This window comes from Gorilla gorilla, chromosome 3, assembly GCF_029281585.2.
Source record: "Gorilla gorilla gorilla isolate KB3781 chromosome 3, NHGRI_mGorGor1-v2.1_pri, whole genome shotgun sequence".
NCBI classification, from domain to species: Eukaryota; Metazoa; Chordata; class Mammalia; order Primates; family Hominidae; genus Gorilla; species Gorilla gorilla.
The window spans coordinates 56,191,781-56,206,037 of NC_073227.2; the positions used below are offsets into that span (position 1 = coordinate 56,191,781).

At 41.4% G+C, this 14,257-nt stretch overlaps 1 protein-coding gene across 2 annotated transcripts in view; it reads right to left on the reverse strand.

Moving 5' to 3' along the window:
* Positions 1-14,257, reverse strand: part of TEC (tec protein tyrosine kinase) — a 142,378-nt gene that overhangs the window by 54,418 nt on the left and 73,703 nt on the right. Inside the window, exon 1 of one of the 2 annotated variants that reach the window (XM_063705263.1) lies at positions 12,358-12,510. The exons of the other annotated variant lie outside the window; for it this stretch is intronic. The gene's annotated coding sequence lies outside the window, so the exon portion shown is untranslated. Of the gene's footprint in view, positions 1-12,357; positions 12,511-14,257 lie in introns of those variants that run through there. 2 annotated transcript variants of the gene reach the window in all.

Genomic DNA, 14,257 nt, shown 5'->3' on the forward strand with positions numbered 1-14,257 from the left:
AATAATCCAGGATTTGAACTTTAATTCCAATCCTGAATTTGTAAGTGCACCTATACCTAAGTAACTTGGTATCATTTAACTATGTGCAAACATAAATTCAGTAGAAATTTCTTAAACTTATAGCTTGTATACAACTATAAAATCAAAGCAAGTTCACAAATTAAATACAAACAAAACTATACAGCAAATAAAGTGAAATTAACATTACTTGGATGCGACAGATGGGGTGTTGGCTGGAATTGAATCTCTCCCTAACTAGTTCTCTTGCCATCCACATGCTTATATTACTGTGTGCCACATGACACCCTCTCCCACCTCTTTTCTCAATTCAATTATAAAGAACCTCTGTTTGTACATATATTGCTATCCTATCATTAGGCCTCATTTTGCACCACTGAATTGTTTTGTGTTCAGTCTGTCTGTGTTCTTTCTTAACAGGCCACAACAATTAAAACAGATCTCAAACACAAACCCAAAGCAGACTGCTGAAATGGCATGTTTAGCAACAAAGGACCAGGCAGACAAAAAAAATACACACACACACACACACACACACACATTAAATATTATTGGGGGATAAAATATTTCATCAAATTAAGACAAAATTTAGAACTTGCGGTCTTCAACACATGCATAGCACTAAACCTGTGGCTAACATTCACTGCATTCCCTCACGACAATTTGTATTTAGTTTGTGAACTTGGTTTAGTCCTTCAGCCATGTTCATTAAATATTGACTGCAGTGTCCTTTTACCATCTGCAAAGCACAGATACCAAAGTACCATAATAGAGATTTGAAAACACACACACACACACAATCCGTTGCCCTTATGGAATGTACAAAAACCCAACATCTTCTAGGGTTACAGAGACAAATGATCATATTTACAATGAAAGTTCGGGTGAGTCAATAGTGAAAGACTAAAGAGTTCCAGTGAACTGTTTAACAGAAAAGAAAATGAATGACGTATTCTACTAAAAACACCAAATGACCCTAAAAGGCCTATTCTATTCATACATGTAGTCTTTTCCCTTTCCACTCAGAACAGATTTAGAAGAATGGGTCTTAAGTACAGCAGAACACATTAATTAAGAGAAATGAAAAAAGTCTCAGGATGGATTTGACATTTTTCTTGTGAATACTGGGAATAATTTTTTACATAGAGCTTTCTAAGAGAAGTCAAATGAATAGAATTTAGAGGCACTTCCAATTTGATGATTCTATGAGAAACTGCCACCTCTTTACCAAGGACAAAATTCTAACAAAAACTTGGCATTCCATTACTTGGTATCTCATTGTTTCTTCCTCCCTTTAAACTAGCTTATAATAGTAACTTATATGGGTGATTTATATTTTATAAAGTGTTTTTACACTAAGGAGAAAAAGAAACATATTAAGAAACCAGTAATATATATATAAGCATGGCATAATATATATATAAAAGCATGGCATAATTTTAAAGATTATAGTTTTTAAAGTAATATCCAGAATATAAACAGGAAGAGGAAAATCTCTATAAGAAATATGAAGGCTCTCCCTCTCCCTCCCCCTCCCCCTCTCCCGTCTCCCTCTCCCTCTCCCTCTCCCGTCTCCCTCTCCCTCTCCCCAGTCTCCCTCTCCCTCTCCCCAGTCTCCCTCTGATGCCACCAAAGTTGTGAAAGCGGAGGCTGGACTGTACTGCCGCCATCTCAGCTCACTGCAACCTCCCTGCCTGATTCTCCTGCCTCAGCCTGCGGAGTGCCTGGGATTGCAGGCGCGCGCCGCCACATCTGACTGGTTTTTGCATTTTTTGGTGGAGACGGGGTTTCGCCGTGTTGGCCGGGCTGGTCTCCAGCTCCTGACCGCGAGTGATCTGCCTGCCTCGGCCTCCCAAGGTACCAGGATTGCAGACGGGAGTTTCGCTCACTCGGTGCTCAATGGTGCCCAGGCTGGAGTGCAGTGGCGTGATCTCCGCTCGCTACAACCTCCACCTCCCAGCCGCCTGCCTTGGCCTCCCACAGTGCCGAGATTGCAGCCTCTGCCTGGCCACCACCCCCTCTGGGAAGTGAGGAGCGTCTCTGCCTGGCCGCCCATCGTCTGGGATGTGAGGAGCCCCTCTAACCGGCGGCCCAGTCTGGGAAGTGAGGAGCGCCTCTTCCCGGCCGCCATCCCGTCTAGGAAGTGAGGAGTGTCTCTGCCCGGCGCCCATCGTCTGAGATGTGGGGAGCGCCTCTGCCCCGCCGCCCCGTCTGGGATGTGAGGAGCGCCTCTACCCGGCTGCAACCCCATCTGGGAACTGAGGAGTGTCTCTGCCCGACCGCCACCCCATTTGGGAGGTGAGGAGCGTCTCTGCCCGGCCGCCCCCTCTGGGAAGTGAGGAGCCCCTCCGCCCGGCAGCCGCCCCGTCTGCGAAGTGAGGAGCCCCTCCGCCCGGCAGCCGCCCCGTCTGCGAAGTGAGGAGCCCCTCCGCCCGGCAGCCGCCCCGTCCAGGAGGTGGGGGGCAGCCCCCACCCGGCCAGCCGCCCCGTCCGGGAGGGAGGTGGGGGGTCAGCCCCCGCCCGGCCAGCCGCCCCGTCCGGGAGGGAGGTGGCGGGGGTCAGCCCGCACCCCGCCAGCCGCCCCGTCCGGGAGGGGGGTGGGGGGGGCGCCTCTGCCTGGCCACTGCCCCGTCTGGGAGGTGGGGGGCGCCTCTGCCCGGCGGCCCCATCTGGGAAGTGAGGAGCCCCTCTGCCAGGCCGCCACCCCGTCTGGGAGGTGTAGCCAACAGCTCATTGAGAGCGGGCCATGATGACGATGGCGGTTTTGTCGAATAGAAAAGGGGGAAATGTGGGGAAAAGAAAGAGAGATCAGATTGTTACTGTGTCTGTGTAGAAAGAAGTAGACATGGGAGACTCCATTTTGTTCTGTACTAAGAAAAATTCTTCTGCCTTGGGATCCTGTTAATCTATAACCTTACCCCCAACCTTGTGCTCTCTGAAACATGTGCTGTGTCCACTCAGGGTTAAATGGATTAAGGGCGGTGCAAGATGTGCTTTGTTAAACAGATGCTTAAAGGCAGCAAGCTCGTTAAGAGTCATCACCACTCCCTAATCTCAAGTACCCAGGGACACAAACACTGTGGAAGGCCGCAGGGTCCTCTGTCTAGGAAAACCAGAGACCCTTGTTTACATGTTTATCTGCTGACCTTCCCTCCACTATTGTCCTATTACCCTGCCAAATCCCCCTCTCCGAGAAACACCCAAGAATGATCAATAAATACTAAAAAAAAAAAAAAAAAAAGAAATATGAAGGCAAAAATTTCATTTCCAAAATCACAGAATAATCTTCATATAATATCGTGTTGATGTAGGCAATTATAGTTTCTGAAGACATATTTTCACTGTATTTAAAATTCAAGTGTTGTTTTCTCCCCCTAAGTGATCTTATGACCACTTAAGACTTTTCCATACCTCCCGGCAACCCTCTTCACAACTCTCCTTTGTGGCCCCAGAGCTAAAACCTATCACCAGATGTGTTTTATTACAGTTGAAAGCAAAACTTACTAACCTATGTGTTTTGAATTAAGTCTAAAAGTGATTTAAATGGTTTAATTCTTAACATTAGTAGGAATTACAATACATTGTGTAAAAATAAATGTATACAGATCTCTTACTGCCTAAGTTTCATGTAATAGACTTCTGAATTCAAGGAATGTCAAAATTAATAAATTCAATCCAAAGATTACAAATTCCCTTGGAGCAAGGACTATGCTAGTGATCTCTGATTGCCACATTTTTCCTCCCCTTTCTGGGGAGTTGGCTCAGCTAGATTGCACTTCCTTATCTGCCATGCACTTAGGTGAGGCCATAAGACTGAGTTCTAGCCAAGGGGGGCACGGAAAGAAGTGACATAACATTACTTCCCATCCTCCAAAACCTTTCACACTATCCTCCCTGTTCCATCCCCTTCCTTGTCACCCTATTGGACTCAAAAGATCCACTGAAAGATTGTGGGGACTGAAAGACAATGAAGCCATTAAACGGAAAGGCCTGGGCCCCTGAATCACCATGTAGAAGGCAGTTATATATAATGTAAGGAAGAAAGAAACTTTCTATTGTGGTACGGCAGGAGTTTCAGGGTATTGTAAGCTATAGCAGTTAGCTATCTTGAAGAATATATTCTAGATTAAGAGTACTCCACACCTCAGCTACTCAATGCCTCAGATTTTTTATTGATAAAGAGACATGCTGAACTAAATCAGTGTTTCCCAAAGAGTGCTCTGGTGGTTTCTGAGGGTTTTTTCCTTTATAATCTTCATTATTTAATTTTTTCCATGCTCACTGCCAACAAGAAGAAGCAAACCTTCTTCCCAGTCATTCCAATACCTCTCAAAAGTAATTTAACAATTCAAGTGTTCTCTCTACACTGTATGAGTATTTAGAATACTCATACAAGCATATGTATGTATGTATGCTATACATACATATACACAGACATAAACATGCACACGTATGTGTGCATTCACATACTTATACAAGTACTTTCATTTATATTTGGGAGTGTGTTGCATTTTTTTCACTTTTATATACCATAGACATCTCAGGTCAATACATACAGGACTAAAAGGAATTCTTTTTAATAGTACTAAAACTTTAAAGAAAATGTTTTCTTATGATGATGCTTGATGGAAAGTACACAGCAATATAACAAGGTGTGTGTGTGCGTGTGTGTGTGTGCGCGCCCATGCACATGCACGCACACACGCATGAATTGCCAGGAAAAAGATCAGTTAAATATCTCAAGCTGAGGTGGTTTTAGGTGGAACTTGGATAAACATTTGTAATTACTGTATATAGTTTTATGATTACCTTTTATTCATGGTTTTTCATTTACTGACTGATACAGTTTCCTTTTCAAATAATTGTGTCTAAGGAAAAAAACATTAAATTATTTAAAGGAAAACATTAGATAAATAGTGCTTTACAGATGGCACATATATGGCAAATTCATCTAAGTAGTATATGTAATGGCTGAAGTTTAGGCAACACTGGCTGAAATTATCTCTTTATTTTGAATTCTAACATTCCTTGACATTTGTTATTTTGTACCTGTCACTGTATTCCTCGACCACCAGGCCTGCCTAACACACTCCCAACACATGTGTGAAGAGCACACTGGGAACACTGACTTACACATAACAAGATTCAATCTATAGGGATATGTTCAGGTAAAACCCCATAAAGGTTACACACACTAACTCTCAGCCACCTCTCCTGAGACGTAAGCATTTCCAGACAAATCCAAAATGCCTACTTATTCCCACCCCCCAGGTTTCAATACATTTTACTGAAAAGATACAGAAAATGCAGAAATAGACAATGGATTTTTATGGCAACATTTGGCTTCTGGAGATAGATCTCCCACCTGGACACATTTTCAGCCTAGAATGGTGCATGGGGAAATGTCTCACTAGGAAATAAGAATTTACATGAAACTCAGTGTTGGCATTTGGGATCTGAATCTGGCAGCAAAGATGCAAAATGATCAGATTCCATGTGGTGAATGGAAATATACTAAATCATAGTATCTGATTTAACCCATATTCAAATAATAAAGAATAATAGGTAAGACTTATAATAGCACTGTGTGCCTGGTGCTGTCCTATGGTTTACACATATCAACTTGTTTAAGCCTTCCAATGACCACTATACCATGTTACCTCTCCAAAAACAGCAAGAGCAAAAACACCTGTGGGAAACTGACACTAGGTGACAGCAACAGAAAGGACTCCCACTTTGCAGATCTGTGAGGGACGACAGTCCCTGGCCATATCTAGTATATGAAATATCTACCATCTGTTTAGCACTCGGAGCTAAGCATCATGGGAAGCAGGGTGCTAACTACCACCACAAACATTAATATTTAGATTTGAAAGCAATAACATGTAAATACTTCATTTGTCTTAAGTACTTTTCCTGCAATTCTAGTGAGTATGTATGCTGACTGGAGACTTGTTCAATACTGTCTGAAATGCCAGGTGAGTATTTATCAGATTATAACTATGAATGTTCCCATTTAAAAACCTAAATTAACTCTACTAACTGCCACACCTAAAGTTTAAGCCTTCATGGAGCCAATTTCTAAAGAAACAGAAGCCCACAGAGGCACTCTCTACAACAAATTTCAATTTATCATTACACATTAACAAAACCCTCTTACTCTCCATGTGTCTGCTAAAATTATCTTCCCAGGTTCGCTTGGAATTTTACTGAGAGGCAAATTTCTCTGACTCCAGGATTTCAGACCAATGTGATGTCAGAAACCTCTTTAGCAAGAACCAAAGAAATATGGGATAGATTTCCTACCTACAAAGCATTTATAATCGAGGTAGGAAATAAGTCATGGACAGCATTTTGACACCCTAGCAAGATGAATCAAAGTTCCCAAAGTTATTTAAAATTTCAGGCAAGAAATAGAAAGATAATCATAGAGCATTATCTGTGGATCACAACTGGATCCAGAGTGCCAAAGAGCCTCAAGTGCAAGAGACAATGGTGATTTGATTGTTAAAGGAAAAAAGACTGGATATTGCTGTCTCCTGAGACTAATAAGAAGTGACTAGAAACAGGCTGGAAAATGTAAATGATGGGAAAACTACAAAAATGTTACCCTAAATATAAAATCAGAAGTTATTAGGAAAGTTTAAAACTGATGAAGAACTTGTAAAGTTGACTGACTTTCAGAGACATGTATGTGAATAATATACAGAGCAATTGGCTATGCTGCTAGGGGACTTTTTAAAAAATTTATTGAACATGCCACAATATTTTCAGTATTGTCTCAATGTTTTAACACAGCAGAGTCAATATGACATAATGATTGAGCACCCAGGCTTCAGTGACCAGCAAGCTGTGTTTAAATGCCAGCTCCGTGGCCCCATGCAAATTAAATAACCTCTTCTAGTCTCTATTTCCTTATCTGTAAATGGGGATCTTAAAATTATTAGATTAACATAACCTATCTCCTAGATTATTTTCAGGATTAATTGTGAGATGCTCACAGGCACATAGCATAATTTATCTGGACCCTCACAATCACTTACTGTCAGTTATTTGGTTTGTTTTTGCCTTTAAATATAAGATTTATACAATTTTTCAGCCTTTAAACTTTTTTCCCATATATACAGCCTTAACTTTTAATATTATATACTCTCTAATTTTGTTACACAGTTCAATAAAAAAAATTTAATACAGATCTTTTAAATATTTCACTGGCATTTACATTGTTTCATTAGGTAACATACCAATAGTTTTTCACTTTTTCCTTAAGGATGAATTCAGTAAATATTCCAGGAACTCAATAAATATAGGAGTAGACAGTGAAGTTTGACTATAATGCATAAAATATCACAGAACAAACTAGGGAAATAGGATAATAGCAGAACCATTCTTTCTCTTAAAACAGAATAATATTTTAAATAACTATTTTTAAAAGTAATTTGGTCTTATTTATCAATTACCATGGAAATGTAGGCAACGCAGGGCACAGTGGCTCATGCCTGTAATCCCAGCAACATAACACTTGCTATGTTGACCACCTTGGGCAACATAGCAAGACTCTGTTTCTACAAAAAAATTTTTAAAATTACCCAGGTGTGGTGGTGTGCACCTGTAGTCCCAGCTACTCGGGAGGCTGAGGCAGGAGGATTGCCTGAACTCAGTTCAAGGCTGCAGTGAGCTATGATGGCACTACTGCACTCCAGCCTGGGTGACAGACTAAGACCATAAAAGATATGCAGGTGAAGTCTAACAACCACTCAGGACAATATTTGCTCAGTATATACTATATGCTAGATAATGCACTAAGCACAAAAGGCATGGAAGCATATGTCCACACAAAGACTAACACAAAAACTTTCATAGTGGCTTTATCTATAATAGCCCAAAACTGGAAACAACCCAAACATCCATCAACAGGGGAAACAAATTGTGGTACAGCCATACAATGGAGTACTTCACAGTAATAAAAAGAAATGCAATATTGTTATAACCAAATGAATATATGTCAAAATAATATGCTGGGTGATGGAAGCTAGTCTAAAAAACAGTACCTGCTATATGAGTTTGTTTATTCTAGAATTCTAGAACATGCAAACTAATCTATCATGTCAAAAATTAGATCAGTGATTACCTAGGGATGGTGGGCATGAAGATAAAGTGGCATGAGAAAACTTTTAGGGGTTATGGGCATACTCAGTGTTTCAGTTGTTGTAGTGACGGTTTCATGGATGTATACCTAATGTGAAAACTCATCAAATAATGCAATTTAAATATGTGCAGTCATTGGAGCATACCTGTATAATGCTGAAAAAAATATGGCCCCTGCTCTCGGAAACCCTGAAGTCTGGGGATACTTGGAAACTATAAAATTCTTTGGTAATAATTTAATGTTCTAAATCATAAGCTTAAAACTGCAATAACAACAATGGTAAAAGAAAAAAAAATGAGTAGAAAGATTAAGCAAAATAACTCTGGTTTATAGTGGGCCAGAAGTAGGTAATTGATCAGCTCTCATTTAAATGAAGGCTCTGCCCTAGTATTTATTCCGACTTAGAAAGAACTCACCCATACATTTGATTCACTCAGTCTTAAATGAAAATGAGTAATAAATAAAATAAACTCAACACCTCCTACCAAGGCTGCTGCTTGGTCCTAGCCTTCTCTTTATCACCCCTTCTTCAAGGCAGGTCTAATAAAGGTCACCAACTGGAAGCTCAGCAAAGGCACAGCCACTCCCTCTCCAGCACCTGCAGCAGAGCCTGGCACCTGGCAACCTGGCACCTAGCAGGTGCCCAATAACTCTGTTGAATAAGTCAATGAATGAATGAATAAATAAATAGGAAAGGACTCAACTAAGTGGAATTGCTGAGCAGTTAGACTTTTCTCAGGTCTAATTTCACAATATCCAGTTGTAGCCACCACTTTTTCTTTTCCTTTTTTTCTGATTTTTTTTTTTTTTTTAAGAGATAGGGTTCTTGCTACATTGCCCAGACTGAACTCCTGGGATCAAGCGATCCTCCCACCTCAGCCTCCTGAAGAGCATAACCAGCACCACCACTTTTTCTTAACTACGCCGTTTTCGAGAAGAGTTTTTGCTCATATTTTTTATCTTCTATCTTTTTTCTTTCTTCTGCTGCAGCTTTCTCAGACCTATACCACACCAGGTGGGCACAGGCAAGCCAGGAATCTCCAGGACCTGCTTCCTGGAAATAATCCCAGACTCTGCTTCCTCTCCTCTCTATTCCATCAAAGTGTACTGCTGCACATATGGTTATCATTGGATATGTTAGTGAGCATCTTTTGGCCTGTTTTTTTGTTTGTTTTTGTTTTGTTTTATTTTTCTTAGCAACTAAAAAGAAGGAAGGCCCTTTAGCCTAGGTTTCAGTCAGTTCTTAGGTTTCTATGGTTAATACTGACTAGTAGCACTTTGTTTCTCTAGTAGGAGTGTGTGTGTGTTCTGAGGCTGTCCAGTAAGCACTTCATGTGTTAGGGTTTTTTTTTTTAATGATACTTTATATCTTTATGAAAGTGGAAATAACTAGAATCACATAAACATGATTTCTTATCAAGAGGAACTTGGGAGAGATAAGCTTTGTAAGTTTCTGGTGGGTGAGAGTTACAGATGGCAAATGGGGCAAGATAGAAAATGCAATTTCTGCGATAGATGGTGGGTGGCAGGGGCAGCAAGTAATCCAAATACGCAATGGCCAAATCTGTGGAACAAAACCTACCACTGCAGCCCAAGGGGGAACACCATTCCCACCCCACCTCCTGGTATCCCAACCATGACCAATGGATTGATGAAGTGATAACCCAGAGCAATGACAGCCCTGAGGGTGGGAAACCCTGTGGCAATTCTCCTAAAGCCTTCCCCTGGGGCTGGATTTCTGGAAAGGTGCATCGAAAGGCTCACAGCCTCTTGGAAACTTTGCCTCTACCCTGCCCATATCTAGCCAGTTCTTCTACAAAGAAGAGCCCCACTCCCTGCTTATCTGATGTTAGTGGAGGGCACACAGGCATGCACACAATTATGAACTGGAAATATAAATTACTTAAAACTGAACTGAGCTTTGCTAGGGAACTGCGAAAGCAGAACATTAACCTGGTCTTTAAATCAGCTGCTACTTAGCCCTATATATCTCTCTCGTTCTCTTCAATGTTAGACAGATCACATTGCAGTTTGTTTTCTAGATGTCTTTAAAATACTAAACTGCATATAATGGCAGCTTTCCTATACCCTTTGCTACCCCCTAAAAGAGAAACATTCCCTCCTTGTTTTCAATGAATACAGTCAGCCATACCAGGTAAAGTTTCTTCCTCTCGCTTCTCTAATGGGAAGTTTGATGAGTAGATGATGAGAGTTGGGGGGAGTGAGGAAGTGGGCACAGGGAGAAGGAATCACCATAATAACACCCACAAGAAAGAGAAAATGTATTTTGGAGCCAGGTCTCTAGTAGCAGACGGTGAATTGCCCATCAACTCTCCCCTCAGTAAAATACTCAAAGAGAAATACACAGAATTGCTTCATTATGTATTCCATGGGTTTTTGTGGGTTTAATGCGGGCCAATCACTGCTTTTACTACAGTTTCTACAGGAATATTCATTCAACTGGTGTTGCAAATAACCAACTTACAGCAAACTTTTGTAATACAACCCATCAACTGTGAACATTCTGTAGATAAAATTATTTTTAAAACAATTTCTTCCACTGACTGAGTGCTTGATGATATTAAGGAAGTTCTGTTGATATTTAGGAGTGTGGTGATGGCACTAAGATTCTGCTTAAGCTGGGGGCTCCCTGACTTCTGCAGATGAATACTGAACCATCTGTAGAAGAAATGATGTGGTTTCTGCAAGACAATGGGAGTAGAAGGGATATGTTATAGATAATGAGGTGGGAGGAAGTGTGACTAGGGTTACTTGGTTGGGTAATGGGTACACGGGGTTCACTGTACTATTCTGTCTACTGTTCAGTAAGTTGTAAATATTCTATGATAAAAGGTTAAAAAACACTTCTAAAATATTTTTTAAAGCCTGATCAAAGTTGTAACTGAATCTACTTACAAACTTTTTTTTTGAGAATAGAGAAAGAGCCCATCATAAACCAGTAAAAGCAGAGATGGCACATTTCTTAATTGCTACTAATAGAGCTTTTGCTGTCCTTTGTGGTAAAGTGCACACTGGGCTCAGAACAGGAAGCAAGCCTTAGAAACAACAACAATCCTGATGTTTATACAACTGCTCGTACAGGTCGTGTGTGCACAGCTCCTTGCATTCATCAATCTTAAAGTGCTCCATAATTAATTACAGAACCAGTGACTCTGCCAAAGTAATGAGTCATTTAGCTTCTGCAATTTACTGTTGGGTAAATGGGGCACTGAGTTAAACAAATTGATCAAGGTCAAATGAATAAGATACAGAAATCTAGGCTGCAATGTTGTACTCTTTGCTGGCTATCACAGCTAGGAGCCATAATTAAACTATTTGTTCCCTCTTAGTTTGCTCTTGCTAATGCAACTAACTCTCAATTGCTCTAGTGAAACTAACTCTCATTCATCCCTGTTGCAGAATATCTGGCCATTCTGAGAGATGCCCCCACAGTGCAAAATACAGAATCCCCACTGTCCAATAGCCACGCCACTCACTGAGTGCCACCAGCACCTGCAACAGAAGCTTTATCTGTCTGCTTTTCTCTTCCTTACCCCCGCCTCACCTCCCTTCTGGTGGTACAGGGATACCACATTATAGCACCTATGCAGCAACCAGTCTTGGAAGGTGTGATGGTTAACTTTAGGTATCAACTTGACTTGAAGAAGGACTGCCTAGAGAGCTGGTAAAGCTTTCCTTCTGATGGTGTCTGTGATGGTGTTTCCAGAGGAGACTGGCATGCAAGTTAGTAGACTGAGTGGGGAAGATCCCTACTCAGTGTGGGCAGGCATTCTGGTTTACACGTCTTAGATCTCCCTGGGCTAAGAACCAGCAGGCCTCTATAATAGAGCTTACTGCTTAAAAGCAAAAAGTCTGAAGCCCAACTGTCTGAGTTTGAATCTCAGCTCTGCTACTTACTCACTGTATCTCCTTGAACAAGTTACTTAACCTCTCTGTGCCTACACTTCATTAGCTATTAAATGGGATGAATAATAGCACCAGAACTTCATATGATTGCAGTAAGAATTCGAAGAGTCAATTCATGTAAAGCTTTTGGAAGAACGCTGACAAACGGTTTAAGTGCTTGATCAATTTAGCTACTAATATTATTTTTGAAAAGCATACTAGCCCTTAGGAAACCTAAAAGCGAGAGCCACTAGTTTTGATTAAGGAACGATCCTCACACCTACCTTCTAGACTCCAAGAAAGATCTTCTGAGAATTGATGTTGAATTTGACTATGTCTTATAAAAGCCATGAATGAGATGTTTCCTCAGGTCATGACAAATATCGGTTTTCTAAAATTACAGGAGGCCGTAATAGAAACGACCAGTGTCTACCAACATCCACTCTTTTCAAACAGAAAAAGAAATTAACCTTTCCTCATGGGTCTTAAATTCTGTTTTTAAAATGACGGTTGATGCTTCATGTGACTCCACTATTTTTACCCTTCGAGGCTGTTATTTTAGTTCTATCTTACAGTATGAAACCAATACTGAGCCAGCCAGTGACTAGATTAGCACTTCCTTTTTACGTTAGGAACAACTGATCTCTGGTAACTCACAGCATTTAACACACGATAGCAGGGAGCATCTTTGGTCAAAAATTCCTCTTCAAAGCATAAGAGTAATGTTACAAAGATATATTTTGCCAGTTTGTCAGGCTGTCTTGACAGCTAAGTCATATTCCAGTGAATATAAAGATTAATATATGTCTGATCCTTCTATAAACACACAATTTGGTCACCCAAAAAATATCACAAAGCTATCCAGAGGCAGTGCAGTACAATGGTTCAGAGCTCTGGGAATCAGGCTGCATGGGCTGGGGTCCCAGCTCTGCCACATGCCCACTCTGCAACCTTGGGCAAAGTACTCAACCTCTCTGTTCTTTAGTTTCATCATCTGTAAAATGGGAATAGTAACTGTATCTGCCTCATACAGTTCACAGGATTAAAGTTAATACTTAAAAAGCACATAAGACCATGCTTGGCACATGGTAAGCACCCAAAAATATGCTACTTCGGCATATGGATTGAGTTAAAGGCACTTAAAAAAAACAGCACATGCAAGAAGGGCACTGTGATCTTCCTTGTTCTTCTTGAAAGCATGAGATTAACTCCCATGAAAAAGGTGCCCTCCTTATACCAGGAGGACGAAAGACATTCATTCTTATCACCAGAGATGGGGAGCTGAGGCTGAGGGAAAGCTGTACAAACCTTGTTATACTAGTCCTTATCTTGCTACTTTTCCACAATTAACTGTCCTAGTCCTGAAGTGAATTCTTATACTTTCATGTTGCCTCAGCATCCATTTTGAATAGATTCAACTTTTTCATACCCAAAGCAGGGCTCAGTCACCCTTGACAGTTCTAGTTCCACACCACACCCAAATGGCTCAGGCCAGCAGCCAGAGATAAGAATTTAAAGGCATCTCTCCTATCTAGCAGACGGGGTTCCCCACTTTATCGAAGCTTCCCTTAAAAGCACCATTCAGGCCTTTGCCCAGGAACTTAAAGTGACCCCACACCCTACCCCTTATATATACTGCCAATTCCCACATGCATTTTCTCTCTCTGCCTGACTCCATTCCTGCCTCATGCAACCCGGAGATGGAGGACTGCCCTCCCAGCCCATTCCACCATTCCTGTCCAAGATCTGTACATAAAAATCTCTGAACTCATTTCCTACCTGGTGATGTATTGAGTTTCCACCTTTCATCTGAAGAACCAGTGGCTGCAGCTGCCTCAGGCCATGCTTTCCCAGGGATCCTGGGGGGAATATCAAGTCAGGCTCCCGGCGCCAGGGTGATGGTCAGGCAGGTGTAAGCTGGACATGGGTCAGACAAGAGCCACAACAGCGGCTGCCAGATAAATAAGATAAACAAGTTCCCCATGTGAGGGAGTCCCCAGGTTCCAGGTGGGCTAACTAGGCATAAAACCATCCTCCAGGCTAAAGAAGCACCCCAGGAAAGGGACACTGTAGACATTCATGTCCAGCTACCCTGCATTTCCCATCAGGACAGGGTTGCTAGCCAACCTGGTACTGGAACCCCATTAGCTAGAAGCTCTCAAAATAGCCCCAACTCCTTTTCCC